General features: G+C 37.0%; 1 long non-coding RNA gene across 5 annotated transcripts; it reads left to right on the forward strand.

Annotated features, from left to right (window-relative positions):
• Positions 1-6,572: 6,572 nt before the first annotated feature.
• Positions 6,573-11,293, forward strand: LOC308389905. Of its 5 annotated transcripts, none has more exons than XR_013970356.1 (11): positions 6,573-6,634; positions 7,614-7,743; positions 8,083-8,223; positions 8,345-8,484; positions 8,604-8,745; positions 8,840-8,933; positions 9,060-9,186; positions 9,304-9,529; positions 9,621-9,807; positions 9,971-10,098; positions 10,187-11,293. It is a non-coding gene; the product is annotated as an uncharacterized lncRNA (long non-coding RNA). The 5 variants fall into 5 exon arrangements; XR_013970358.1 differs by having other exon boundaries at positions 6,577-6,634; positions 7,658-7,743; XR_013970360.1 differs by having other exon boundaries at positions 6,606-6,634; positions 7,617-7,743.
• Positions 11,294-14,669: the final 3,376 nt, after the last annotated feature.

The raw sequence follows: 14,669 nt of genomic DNA on the forward strand, positions 1-14,669 counted from the left end.
CACCTCGTCATGTGCTGCTCGAACGCTCAGGGTATTTGAGAGACCCATATTATTATTATTAAGGAATTTTGAAAGCTCAAGTTCGTGTTGTTTGTGAACTACCACTAGAGTTAATGCATCCTCATTCATCAAGCATCTCCTGTTTTAAAACTATGCCTTTAAAAACTAATTAAAATTAAATTAAATTAAAAATGAAATAAGAGTACATATATTCACAATATACAAGCAGTGGCAGCACTTAAGCACATCCTCACGCTTGCGTTATCTGCTGAAGATATATATATATATATATATATATATATATATATATATATATATATATATATATATATATATATACTGTATATGAATTAAAGGCAGGGATTAACAGCGCAGTTGGAGTCCTTCTCTCACTTTAAATAAAACATCCCATTTCATGCCAAGTGTGCACTTCTAATTACATGGCTGATAAAGTATGTAACCAGTGATCAAATATGAATTTTATGGCCCAGTCCTGTTTATCTGTACTTGTTCAGATGTTCCACTCTGTCACTGTTATGAAGTCATAAAGTATCACCAGTATTTGAGTCACAGACACATTTATTAACCAGTAAATATGGGCCAACGTCTCAAAGCATGAATTTTCTGTATGTGATTCTCTGTCTTTCAAAATGTCTGTGGAATTTATAATTAAAATATCTATAATTAAAGTTCTTGTTTATAATTCAAAACAATGAATATCGTTTAACTCCTGGCTTATTACTCTCTCTACTTCTACTTCTATATATTGTAGGTATTTTAGGGAATATTATGTTTTCTTAGCCATTTAAAAAACTGTGCATCCTGTGGGGAAAAATGGACTTGAGATCTCAATACTAAGAGACAGACTAAAGCAGTGTTGATGGTAAAATTTTAAAATGATGACCATTTTTGTCCTTGTCCTGGTCCTCTGAGTTAATGTTATTTCAAATGAGGAGTGGTGGTGTTTTCAGTTCTCATTATGTGTGAAATATGTTCTTGATGTATAATTCCTTTTGAAAACTGTGGTGTATCAAAAGTACAACCTTAGTTTCAAAGTTTTCATATCAGGTCATCAGTCCATCCATTTACAACCATTTTCTTCCACTTATCCAATTCAGGTTAGTGGTTTGGTTGGAGCCCATCCCAGCTATTAGGACATAATAAAAATACCCTCAGAAGAGCAACAACACATGACATATTACATCATGTCATTATTTATTTAACAAAAGCTAAGATAGTTTAATTCACTTCTAAAGATGGATTGGTCTGACCAATGAATCAAGGGCTTGGAAAGTGGAGGGAGTAGAGGAAGCTATTAGCTTAATTGTATATTTTTGAAAACAAGAGTAGTTTGAGAAATCACTGGTATTGTGGTCAGCGTGTTGCTTCGTGGGATTTTGTTGTTGGTAACGAAAATATATGAGGAAAAAAACATAGTAATAATCTTTATAATATAAATTCCACAAAAACATCAAAAGCTAGAGAAGCCCTTACAGAAAACTTCAGCTCTGACATGATGATTGTCCATTATTTGCCGGTCAGTAAATGTGTCTGTGACTCGAACACTAGTGATTTCCCTCAAACACATTTTCCTGCTTCATAACAGAGACAGAATGGAACATCTGGGCAACTACAGATAAAGAGTACTGGACCATAAACCATCCTTTTTGACAAAAATGTGATCACTGGTTGCATACTTCATCAAATATGCAGTTCTTGTAGAAGTGCACACTTGGCATAAAGTGGGATGCTTTATCTATATTCTGGGATCAGTCCAGCCATGCAACCTGATTCATTAAAGAAGGATTCCAACTGTGCTGTTAATCCCTCTATAACACGGCTAGTCAAGATTTACTGGTTGCTTTAATAAGGGAACTGGTTAGCTTTCTCTCTTTTCTGCCTTTAATTATATACAAGTATAAGGTTGCTGAAGATAGCACAAGTGTGATGCTCACTTGTGAGTGCTTCAACATAGATGCAATTACCATATCCAGTAATGCAAAACCTTTAAAATCACGACTGTAACTTTAACTAAGTTACTGAAAATATTAAAGTCAGTTAGTTAAACTTGACGTTATCTAGATAATTCAGTCTTGATAAGTTATCATTCTTGGAAGACAGACCTGAGGAAGAGATTATTATTTGTTAAATACACTGTAACGATGAACAGTTGTTCATCCTCTCACAGAGATGTGATCCTCTTAATGAAACAGGGGATCAGCTGTTCTGTGTTGCTTTTGGCCTCTGTTGTCTCATTAGTCCTGACTGGCACACAGTAGGCTAAAAAGTGACCAGCTGGAGACCAGCTACACTGTCAGGAAGTGCGTCACTGGATCAAATACAGTGATGCAAGAACGGTGTATCAGTTTGAAAAGCTCCTACTTAAATCAGCATTCAGTAAAATGAACAAAATGTTCAATATCTCAATCAGCCGAGTTTTACACCTCTCGAGTGTGAGATCCTGTGAGGTGTTGAAGACTCATGAATCAGCAGAGACACATGAGGCAAAGTTGTTGTTTTAGAAACCTGCCATTAATATCAAACTGTGGTGTTCACAAAACATAAATGTGTGCACGCTTGAAGGGACATATGGACACGCCACAGGTGTATTATGTCTTAATTTCTCCAGAGGGTTTGGTGGAAGAATTGATGTCACTTTTCTAAGGGGGACTCCAACATATGATTCTCCATAAAGCCATAGCTGTTTTATTTTATTTTGTTTTTTTTTATCTCTAAAAAGAGATCATTAGTGAACCTCAGAAGTGTTCAATTTCAACATAGGGCAACTTTTCTGCATTTTTACTATTTGTACTAAGCTAACATTTTATTTGTGCTACTCTTTCTTATGCTGTGCACAGATACAAACTAGCAGGAGTAAGGAATATGTCTTAATATGTCTTAAAGGTAGAGTGAGGACTTCATGAAAACAAGGGCGTGGGGTAATGGTGTTCACCAGCTTGTTTCTTATTCCCTAGTTATTGATCATCAAAACAGTGTTACCCTGGTTGCAAGTCAAGCAGGGTAACACTGTTTTAATGATGCCAACCGTGATTTAAAGCAACCTGATAACAGCGACTAAGGAATGAGAAACAATCTAATGATTAACCATGTATGCTAAAAAACAAACATATGATTATTTTCAACTTAATAAGATGAAAATTATTTTCGTAACTTTTTAAGAGGTCAGAAACAAAGAGGATTTTTAGTAGCATAATTTAAACAGAAAGTGTTTGTAAAAGCCATAATAACAAACTGTTTTACTGATTTCAGTCCTGCTAATCCTCCTGCTAATGCATGAAATGAACTACGAGATATTTTTGTATATGTTGTGTAGATGACAGTGTAGCTCACGACAGAAATACTATTAGAAAGTGGAGTTTACCATGTGACAAAGGTCCCTGAATCAAAGTAGGTACTGTGTGTAGAGATAAAGTTGGCTACACGTGGTCAATTGTGAAAAAGTGAAAGCTCTCTCTCCCTCACACACACACACACACACACACACACCTACTCCTAGCTCTCATTACTTTATTGTACCCTGCAGAGACCAGTCTTGGGGTGGCTCTTAATAAGATAGGCTAATTAGACTGGGTTCTTGGGGAATCCACTTGCCCATTACTGTAACACATGCTGGGACATTTGTGTGTGTCTGCATAAATATGTGTAGGTGTGTGTCTGTTGTATATGCTGGTTCATTTGTACTTGATCACATCACTTTTTGAAGACTTACATTTCCATCCATCCATCCATTCGCTTCTGCTTAACCTTTTCAGGGTCGTGGGGGGCGCTGGAGCCTATCCCAGCTGTCATAGGGCGAGAGGCAGGGTACACCCTGGACAGGTCACCAGTCTGTCGCAGGGCCAACACACAGGGACAGACAACCATTCACACTCACATTCACACCTAGTGGCAATTTGGATTTTCCAATTAACCTATCCCCACAAACTACATTTCTTTGGACGGTGGGAGGAAGCCGGAGTACCCGGAGAGAACCCACGCAAACACGGGGAGAACATGCAAACTCCACACAGAAAGATCCCGGCCTGATGGTGGAATTGAACTCAGGACCTTCTTGCTGTGCGGCAACAGTGCTAACCACTGTGCCACCGTGTAGCCCTTACATTTCCAATTTCATCAAATATGTTGCTTCTTTATTTCTCTACTGTTCGTGTCCAGTGAATCCAGATAGAATTACAATATTTGAAGGCTTCAAATTTGCTTGTTTGATCTGAAAATATTCAATTCAACAGAAATGCTTTGTAGTGGCTTATAATCTCTCTTATAATAATTTACTGTACAGAAGCTTAAATGCGATGATAGTAATCTTTTATCCAGGAAGTAATTTTCTTATCAATTTTCCACTGTGTTGTCAGAAAGTCACAGTTGGAATGAATCTTAAAATGAGTAATAATTACACAACAGATCTATCATTAGTTATGATAGCTAATGATCCAAACATTCACTCAGTCTATCAGCCCTTCAATTCATCCCTGAATGTGACAACACTGATCATGTCTTCTTGGCACAGAAACTGATGTGAACGCCATGTGTGTGTGAGCAGGAGACTACACTCCAAGAATAGCTTGGTGACATGTTGAGTCTCCCAGAGGAGCTGCGAACCCAACAGAAAGAGGCAAAATGTGGAGTTTGGCACATGCAAGTGTGACAAAGTCTGAGAGGGGATTTCATAACCTCATGGTATTCAAGACACAATGAGCGGAACCAGTCACCAGTGGCACCAGTGGATCAGACCCACTCTTCAGTGAGTAAAGCAAGGTTTTAATCTCATATTTGGTGATTTTTTTTTATAAGGACACATCATGAATGAAGAACAAGTCAGAAGTGTTACTCATTCATGTCGCGATAGCAAGACATTCATGAAGATCTTTATGACTTAACATGAATCACACTGCCTTCTTACAATTACTACTAGCATAAATACTTTTGCGCCCTTTTTTGTGCCACAAATTTGTGCCACAAATGTCATGTTTTCAGTAACTTTGGTGGATATAAGGTGTTTACAGCCTGTTCCTATTACTGAACTTTTGGTTCTGATGGAAATCTGGTAAAGAAATATTTCTCCAGTTAAATAATTATTAATATATTGCAATCATTGTAGACAAACAGATGTTAAATAAAGATATGCGAACAACCAGAGGATTATTGATGAAAGCTCTTTTGCATGTAAATCACTGTTAAAACAGCCAACTAAGTATGCTGATAAAATGTAATTAAACCATTGTTGTGCTACCACAATCAACAGGTTGTGGACGTTTTGTGCATTAATAGAATGTTAATGTTAGCATTTTGAGCATGTTAGCATCAGAGACTTTATATAGATGGATGTGCCCACCATGACATGAGCCTCATGGTAAAGCCTCTAGGTGAGCATTTTGGCTGTTACAATTTTATGAAACAAAATGTGTTTGGAAACCAGACGTTGTGAGGGAAGGAGAAACACTGCACACTCATATCTCAGTTGTGAGGTCAACCTGCTCTAAAGCATATCCTGTTTTATCGTCTTTTTTGACTCCAACACGGTCCATGAAATAGAAAAACCTCATTCTGTATCCAGAAATGCTTGAAACTACCTTGTTCCAAGTGTTATTTTCAAATTGTCCCATGTTGTCTTATCTGGTAGTGGCCGATGGCTGGTTCTGGATGCTTCTTCCTGTTAAAAGGGAGTTTTTCCTTCCCATTGTCACCAATTGCTTGCTGATGAGGTCATGTGATTGTTGGGATTTTCTCTCTATTATTATTGGGTCTTTACCTTAACATATAAAGTGCCTTGCGGTGACTATTATTGTGAATTCGTCCCTGTAAAGACTAAGCCTACGCTTGAAGCCACTGAGGTGTTCGATGGCGGAGGTGACATGATGCCACTGTCATGAATGACACTTGAGAGTGCAGCTGTACTTATCTTGTCCGTTTAACACATTTATTGCTTTCCATCAGTTGCATTTGTAGTTCAACAGTTCTCTTAGTATACAACTTCATTTAACATAAATCACAACAGCACAGAGATCACAAATTGTTTGCTCCTTCCGACCAATAACACTTGACACTAATTACACGTGCCTACCTTAAACACTGTACCATAAAACATATTATACCATAAAAACACAAAAAGTGACCCCTAGTGGCACACATAAGGTAACAACACAAAAAGGCTCCTACAGTTCCTATATAAATAAAATTAAACTGAATTGAATTGAATTAAATGGAATTAACTAACTGACTATAAAACCAGATTTCCCGAGGAGCTGCCCACTTCTGGCCAACTTAGAAACACTTAAGCTACATACACAGTCGAAGTTATTTGTAGCATTGTGGTGACTAGAGACCGTAGAAACTGAATTGTAAACATTTCTCATCTTCCAGGAATCTTTCTGCCATTGAGAAAGAAACATACACAGTAAATTTCCCAGTGTTAAATCAGCAGTGTTAAAGTGTATTTACTCTAATAGAGTCATTATAACGACAGCTGGAGCAAAACGACTCCCAGTGTGGGTGATAATTCGCGGAGTTAAAAGAGGCAGTGTCAATGTTACTCTAGAAAGCTCCTCCCACCACAGACTCCTTTTCAAACCAAGAGGATTTTTCACGACGCCATTTTCTTTACATCAGTTACACGGTAAGTTGTTCATATTCACTTATTAAAACCAACAATTTGACATTTTAAACACAAGTAGCATGTTAAAATAAGGTTACATTCCTTTTGTCCATGTTTATTATATATTTCATTTTGTACCTGAAGCAAATGTGACATTGTCTGTATGCTAACGTAAGGTTGTTAATTAGTGTTGGCTAAGACTGTAAGGCTTGTTAATTTATTTCAGTGTGTAGTGGTGATTGTGTTGTGTTCTAGCATGTTTGAAATTCCATTAAATTAAACCCTCCATGTGTTGGGAGCTACATATTAACATTAGCTAGCTAACTAGCATTTTGGCTAACCTTGATGCACGGGCAATTCACTTGTTATTGTTACATTTTAAATTATGTAAGGCAAGCATTAACTAATTAAAATTTTACACTAATGTTACATATTTCACTTCTTTTTGGATACCTAGCTATAGAGGTCGTTTTCAGTAAGGTTATTGTCTTATTTCAATTCCGCTGCCTTTAGCGATTTTACAGTTACAGTGATTACAACCAGCAGGCAGTATAAACTTGATAAAGTATCCAAAATATCCAGGATTCAGTTTGTAATGTTTTCTTTTAGTAGTTTGAACTTAAGATGGCAGTGTTTGTATTTGTAGTGAGTTAACTTGATGTTAACTAATGATGGTATTGACACAAGTTACCTTTTTCCATTTTGGTTAGCAGACTGTTCAGTATGTTAAACTAAAGATGAACAAAATACTGACTCCCTAGTGCTAAGTTAGATCAGACAAACGGTAAAAGTACTAGTAATTATTTTAGTTTTGTATTGAGAAATATATTTCATGTAGGTGAAATACTCATTTAGTAAAGGCTTAAAAACTACAGCCAAGGGGCTGAAACGCCTTGTTACACTGAAAAAAAAAGTAACATACAGTGTAAGAAATAACAATGCAAGGCTGTTTTACTGGTATTTATGGGACTGGTTTAATATTAACATTTTCTGTTTTCAGTAGTTCAATGAAGAGCACTGACTATAAGAAATTACTGTCTACAGGAAGCATGCTGCTTAAAGCAAAACTGGGAGGTGTGCAGAAATTTGCTAGAGTATCTGAGCCAAGCCTTAAGGAATTTTGATTGCCGGTAAGAAACCAACATTGTATAAAAAAAAGGTGTTCAATGTGCTTTAAGTTCTTTTTGTTATTTAGTCTCTTCAAACTGCATTTTATGATTAATTGAAAATGATCTACGTTTTGGAATCATCTTAGCTACGAATGTATATTTAGTGGAAAAACTGTATAATGTGAGTGTCACTCCTAATCTACCACTTATCAAGCATGTTAGTGGCGCTTAGTAATTTAGTTTTTTTTTTATTTGAGTCACTTTTGAAAAAGTATCTTGAAATGATCTTCATTTTAGGCTACAAAACATTAGATGTCATGTAATCTTTTTGTTTATTCAAACTTGTGTGCTTGTTTCCAGCATTTGCAAAGTTTGGTGTGCCAGCCGTAACAAAAGGAGTGAAAGTTTTTGATAGTTCAGGGACTGAATTGGATGATGATATATTTGAGGATATAGTAACAGATCCCTCAACTGGGGTACTAACCATCAAATATGAAAAAGGTTTGTTTGAGTGATGTGTTTCACTGGATGTCATTTTTTTGTATCATTATTACATTGCTTATTAAAAAGAGTTTATAAAATGTGTCTATGTAAACTCATTTGTTTTGCTCCTGTTTTTGAGGTCTGGAAACAGCTGCTGCAGAAGTGTCTCCTGAGCTGTCCCAGTTATCATTGCCACATTCATCAGATTCACAGGGTACGGTCATCCTTTCAGACAGCCCTTTTAGGAAACGTCAGAAGCTGGATGCAGAAGCTAAGCAAGTAAGAGTTAGCAGATTTCCACATTCTTCTAACAGTGTCATTTTTGTTTGTAGTTTAAGTGTTCTGAACTGCAGTGGTTATATCAACATGTAGAATGTCTTTTTTATTGTGTTTTCCAGTTGGTGGAATCGATTCTCACCAACAAACCTGGTGGAGAATGTATAATAAATGAATACAATCGGACCAAGTCTCTGGTGTCTGAAACCAGAAGAAAAACATACTGGTCAACATACTGGTAGCTGACTTGACAGAAAAAAATGGGTAATTTATTTCTGGCCCTGTGATTTTTACTATTATTTTAAATCTCTATGAATTCCAGGGAAGCTGACTAGTTCTTTTCCTTTTGATCTTGCAGTACATCACCACCACGGCAGGTAAAAGAAATGTATGCCAGAGGAATTGTAACCTTTTTCTCTTACCTCAGTGGCCCGTACTCCAAAAATGGCTATGTAAGTAGCTCATAGTAATAACTGATACAACCAAAATCACGTTTAAACATTTTAAATCCTGCTAAAATGTATGTCCTTATCAACTCTTCATTGTTACATAACTTATTTTGTTTATTCATTTATCAGTGTCTGTACATGTCACTCTCCAAGGAACATTATTATTATGATGGCGAGGGTGGCACTGGGTACTTGGCCTGGAGGATTAAAGCCATACAGAGATGCACTGCTAAAGGGAGGCGATTATCATCTAGAGGTAACATTTATAATTCAGTGGAAATACATAATACTGTTCCACATTGTGGTTCTTTATTAATAATGGTTATTAAATGTTGTTATTAGTTTTGATAAAGCTGTATTTCATATTGTCTAGCACCAGGAGATGGATCATCGAGTGAAGACCAGTGTGGTGGACCAACTGTCAGACGAGAGTTGCAGTTTGTTACAGAGAAGTTACTGAGTGAGGATGAGTGCAAGGAAGCAATCTCTCTGATGAACAATTCAGCTGATGAAGACACAGTCACAACATGGTCCTTGACCTCCTGCTGTCAAGCAACATACTGTCTGTTTTTCCACGTTTCAAAGATATCAAAGGCTTGGTGAATATTTGTCATTACTTTGACAATGTAAACACACTTTAATATTTTATAGAAAGCAGATATAATTCTCTATTCTCTATCCCTGTTACAGATCGAACAGGATTTTGTACTGATGTTTGGTGAGGATGTATCAGGCAGGTTGCTGGAGAGGTGGCCAACAACATTCAAAAGAAGGATTATCCAACAAGGCAGAAACCTTCCTTCTACCAGTGACCTGGAAGAACTCTTGCTGGCAGCTGACTCTCCTGAGGATGCCACTGAGGTTAATGCTGACATTGGTGAGCTGTTGTTTCTTTGATTAGCACATTCAAAGCATATATAATGTTTGTCACAGAACAGTTATCCTTTTTGTCTTTTGGGTCTACTCAAACATTTTATCAATGCATTGAAATATATTGTTGATGATGATTCAACTTTATTAAAAACAAATAATTTTTGCAGGCTGGGACAGTGACCTCTCAGCAATTCTATTGCTATTACATCTGATTCCACCATCTGGTCAGGGTCGGAAGAGACCAGGAAAGGTGTCAGCTTCTCAAGCAGAAAGGCGTCTTGTGGTCTTCAAGAAGGTTTGTGTTTCTTTTCTATTTTTATGTTATGAATTACCAATTTAAGAAACATTTGATTCTTATTGCCTGTCTGTATTTGTCTTTTCAGACTGGAACAAATATCCAAAAGCACCTTGATGCCATCACTACCAGCACTCAACCCTACCTCCTGGCTGTTGGGGTGAAAAAGAATGACATCCACCGGTTCTTCATTATTCTTGACAAGAATGCCATACCATGCAAGTCTACCTCTTCACTTGGTGCTTTTGATGAACTGTTTAAAGCACATTTTGTGTTTGGCACATCTTACAACACTATGCTTCACAACATGTACACGTTCATCCAAACCACAGGTTTTAGAAAATATTTAAATACCAAACACCTTAACTATTTTGACCAACAGGCTGACACTGATGTTAATCTACAGCATGATGTGGCAGTTAAAGAAATTAGCACTATAGGGGACGTGATGTCAACTAATGTAGAAGAAACACCCACAACATCTGAAAAGGTCAAATAAGAGCACTTTGGATATGTGTGCCTCTGCTGTTGCACAGCTACTGTGAGCCAATCTACTTTGAATAGTTTTGTCTCCTCAATGGAGGAAGTGTTTTTTGAGATTCATACTCAGGCTAAAGATGCAGCCTTACAGAGTGTACCTTTACAGTACACCACAAGTAAAAATAAATATAATAGTAATAAAATAAAGCATTGGGAGTCCTTTAGCCTGGAAAGATTAGCTTTAGGACCAGGAAAGATGGTGACACTTGGAGAGCTGGAAGAAGGTCCAGAAATTGCTTGGAGCTGTGTTGTCTACCAGTTTGTTTTCAGCTAAGTGGATAACAACACGGTATAGAGTACCGCCCTGACTTTATCATCTGTACAGATGTAGTGTCTGAGATTCCGGTTTTTTGTAAGATCAAAAGTACTGTTGTGAAAGATGGCATTGTATTGCTCTGTGGAAAACTGATGGAAACCCTGTGTTTTGATGACCATTATCATGCATTTAGGGTCAGACTGCATCCCAATATGGTGCTGAAGATGTTGAACATAAATGAGCTGTGTTGCTTCTTCAAATCAAGTATGGCATTTCAGATTCCTCCCTGTATGTCGTTCCATATTGCCGTTTTATGCTGAACTAATTCATTGTTTTAAAGTGTTCTATACACTACATGAGATGTTTTTATATTTTGAGCCTGACATAAAAATAAAGCTGTTAAATGTATTATCTAGTTGTGGTTTTTGCTCACTTGTTTTATATGTAAAAGCATTATTAAAAACCAGGTTTTCATGCTGCAAAACAGTGAATTGTGTGTAAAGGTAACACTACAGGAAGAGTTTTAGTAACATTATTTGGTGTAAAATTAATTACAAATTTTACTCTATGGGAGCTAATTTTTCACTAGAGATTAGTGTATGAATAACACAGTATAGAGTAACATCAACTCCCATCAGAGTTCTTTGAACCCCCAGTGTTAATTTCAAATAACACAATTCAGTGTTAAAAATCAGTGGGATTTTACTCAAATAGAGTTAATTTATCACTAGAATAGAGTAAATAATATGACACTACTAGTAGTGTTAAGTTGATTTAACACTATGCGGTGTTACTCTGTTAAATTTTTACTCTGTTTAGAGTTAAATTTACTCTAAAATTTTAACACTATAGAAAGAGTTGATTTAACACCAATTCTGAATGGAACCAAATAGACTCGGAAACAGTGTTAAATTTAACTCTAAGTGTTAGTTTGACACTGCAAATTTTACTGTGTACCCCTGATTAATGTATGACCTGGTAGTAAATATGTTCGAAGGTCACCTAGGCAACTGGAGGCTGGAAAGTCTGCAAATGACAAGCCATCAGCTTCAAAACAATGTGCAGTGAACAAATCAGTTTTATGTATTAGCTTCACTTTTCAGACCTGGAAACTATGTCCAACCTTTATATACAGTCTGTTTCTAGCATGCACATTAACATGTGTTATTTCAAAGCACCCCAAACCCAAGTACAGCTTCACTGGTGATGCTTTTATAACACTATGGAACCAAAGTTGATTTGAAATGTATATGTGCAGGGAGGTCTACTTAAGAAATATAAGACATCCCAAAATGCATTTTCTCGTTAACATCCTATAACTCTTCGTCATGCATGAGAGGCCAGGTGTGATCAGGTAATGGTTCAGCCTACTTGTAAAAAAACCAAAAAGAATTCTGCATTTCTATGGTGTATGTGGTGCATGTGTGTGATATGTTTTTTATTCCTACCCTCAACATCAGCTGTTGCATTAGTATGAAAAAAGAACACGTTTAAAATTTAGGAATACATGAAAATTTAGTGTGCGCTCTTTTATCTTTGTGAAGAAATAAAATCGTATTACTCTGGATTTAGTTACGGTCACAAATAAGTATCAAACCAAGTCTTTCAAATATTACATTTTTCCTGAGAAAGTAAATAGAAATTTGAGAAATTAATAAAAATGTGCTCTGTGGTTATAACAGTTGAAAGAGGTGGCTCATTGATGGGCATACCTCTTCTATTGTTCTTTTGGCTGATGCCTTATCCACAAGATGTCAACACATGGATCTGTATATTTGATTTGGCATACGGTATTCTTACACCAGAAGCTCTTCCTGATAGAACCCTCCCAAGGGATCCTTCACATATTAGGCGAATGTGATGCAAGAATGTGGCAAGAATGTGGTTGATGGTTCCCATATGCAGGACTAATGCATTAATAACAAGAAAGACAAATACTTAAAAACCAAAAAGCAACTGTGGACCTGAAACTGCACAACTCAGATCTTTGCATCTCCTTAATGAAACATTTCATTGGGAATAATTAACCCCTATTCCTCCAGCCTATCGTCCTCCATCGCTCAGTATTTCTCTCATTTTTTCACGCCTTCTTTGCACTCTTGACGGACCAGCAGCTGAGAGAGGAAATTACAATGTTCTTTCCCTGTCTCGCTTTCACGCTTGGCTCTCTACGCTTGCTTCCTGACACAATCGGTCAAGCACTTGGTTCTTTCTGTTGACATGAGTCACAATAACCACACACATACACCACATGGACTGAATGTATCATTGACTCGTGCTCGGACTGACTAACCCGGGGGATTGTCTTGTGTTCTCTCCAGGTGGTGGGTTATCGTGTGAAAGCGCAAGACATCAGCTCATTTGCGGTGTCAAATGAGCTGATGTCATTTTTACACCACCCTTACTACTGTGAGAAAATACAGAAGTATACCCTTTGACAAATTAACAAGTCCAGGATGAGTCTAAGTGTTAAAACAAAGTCACACTCTTTATTAAGACTGATTGCTCTTTCTGAAAATAGGTTAAATCTGCTGACCTTCTGCGGGCTAATATAGAAAAACTCTAGACAAATAAAACCATCTTCACACCATCTAAACTACAGAAACACAACCTCTCAGTCATTCACCTCAGCTGTATAGGTACTGTGTCATGACATATGTCAGTCAATCTTTGCACTTTCCTTTTTCTGTGTTTTCTCTGATGTATCACTCTTTAGCGTTGAATGCATGCCCAATCACTGAACTTCATTTTGGATGATCCCGCAAAATGTAGAAAGAATCTGTTTCACCGTGGCTTGTTAAAATAATACATCCACAGTTTGGTGATAAAGATTTGACAAACAAAACGCGATATTAATCTTGATGTTAGGAGGTAAACCAACCTTTCAGGAATGTGACTGACTTTTCTGGGATTGAATCCATTCTGCTCTGGATTACAAAAATCAATATGTAGTCTCACTCCTTGGGACTGTGTTGGTGTTTGCATTCCTGTCAGAGTGAGGAGGCTGCAGTCTGGCACCTGCCTCCTTCATCCTGCAACATAACTTCAAGGACATCACATCACAAGGGAGCCCGGAGGGAGGCATCATGATGTATCACTACAGTGAGTATCACATCTATCCCATCTGAGGTGAAGTAAAACGCTTTATGTTTCACTGCGAAACCTAAAGAGTAATAACACTGCCAGTTTCCTCATCAGTAGCTTACCAGTGTGTGAATATACTGGATTGTGTGAGTGTCGGCTTGGGGCTATTCTTTCTGAAAGTAATCCGCGACAGATGGACCTTGAAGGATATTTACTTGCTTAATACTGGTTTGACATTTTGGGAAATGGGGTATCCTTATTCATGTTATTGCTTAGTGTTAGATGAAGGTACAGATGCCTAGTACTTCTGAAGCTCACAAACTAGTATTATTTCCTTTGTTCACACAATAACTGAATGTGACAAAGTGCGCTATTTCTTACCTGAAACAATGAATTTCTTCATTTTTTCTTTGGTTTTGTAAGTGGTTTGGTTTTTTTCATGTCTTTAATCTAATCTAACTGGTCCATGATGTAGTTTAAAAGCTGATAGTCAAACATAAAAGGGTTATCAATCGTTTCATCTAAAGTCAGCAAGGGCTGTTACATCATCACCTTAATAATTTAGTATTTTGCTGGTAAAAACAAAGCTTCTATCTATTTTCAGTACACACATGCTTATATTTGGCTGTCTATCTTTGTGAGGATATTTGGTGACGTAATTTAATACTAGCCCATTATCCCAACAATACAA

Source organism: Rhamphochromis sp. 'chilingali' (genome assembly GCF_963969265.1).
Source record: "Rhamphochromis sp. 'chilingali' genome assembly, chromosome: 21".
NCBI lineage: Eukaryota > Metazoa > Chordata > Actinopteri > Cichliformes > Cichlidae > Rhamphochromis > Rhamphochromis sp. 'chilingali'.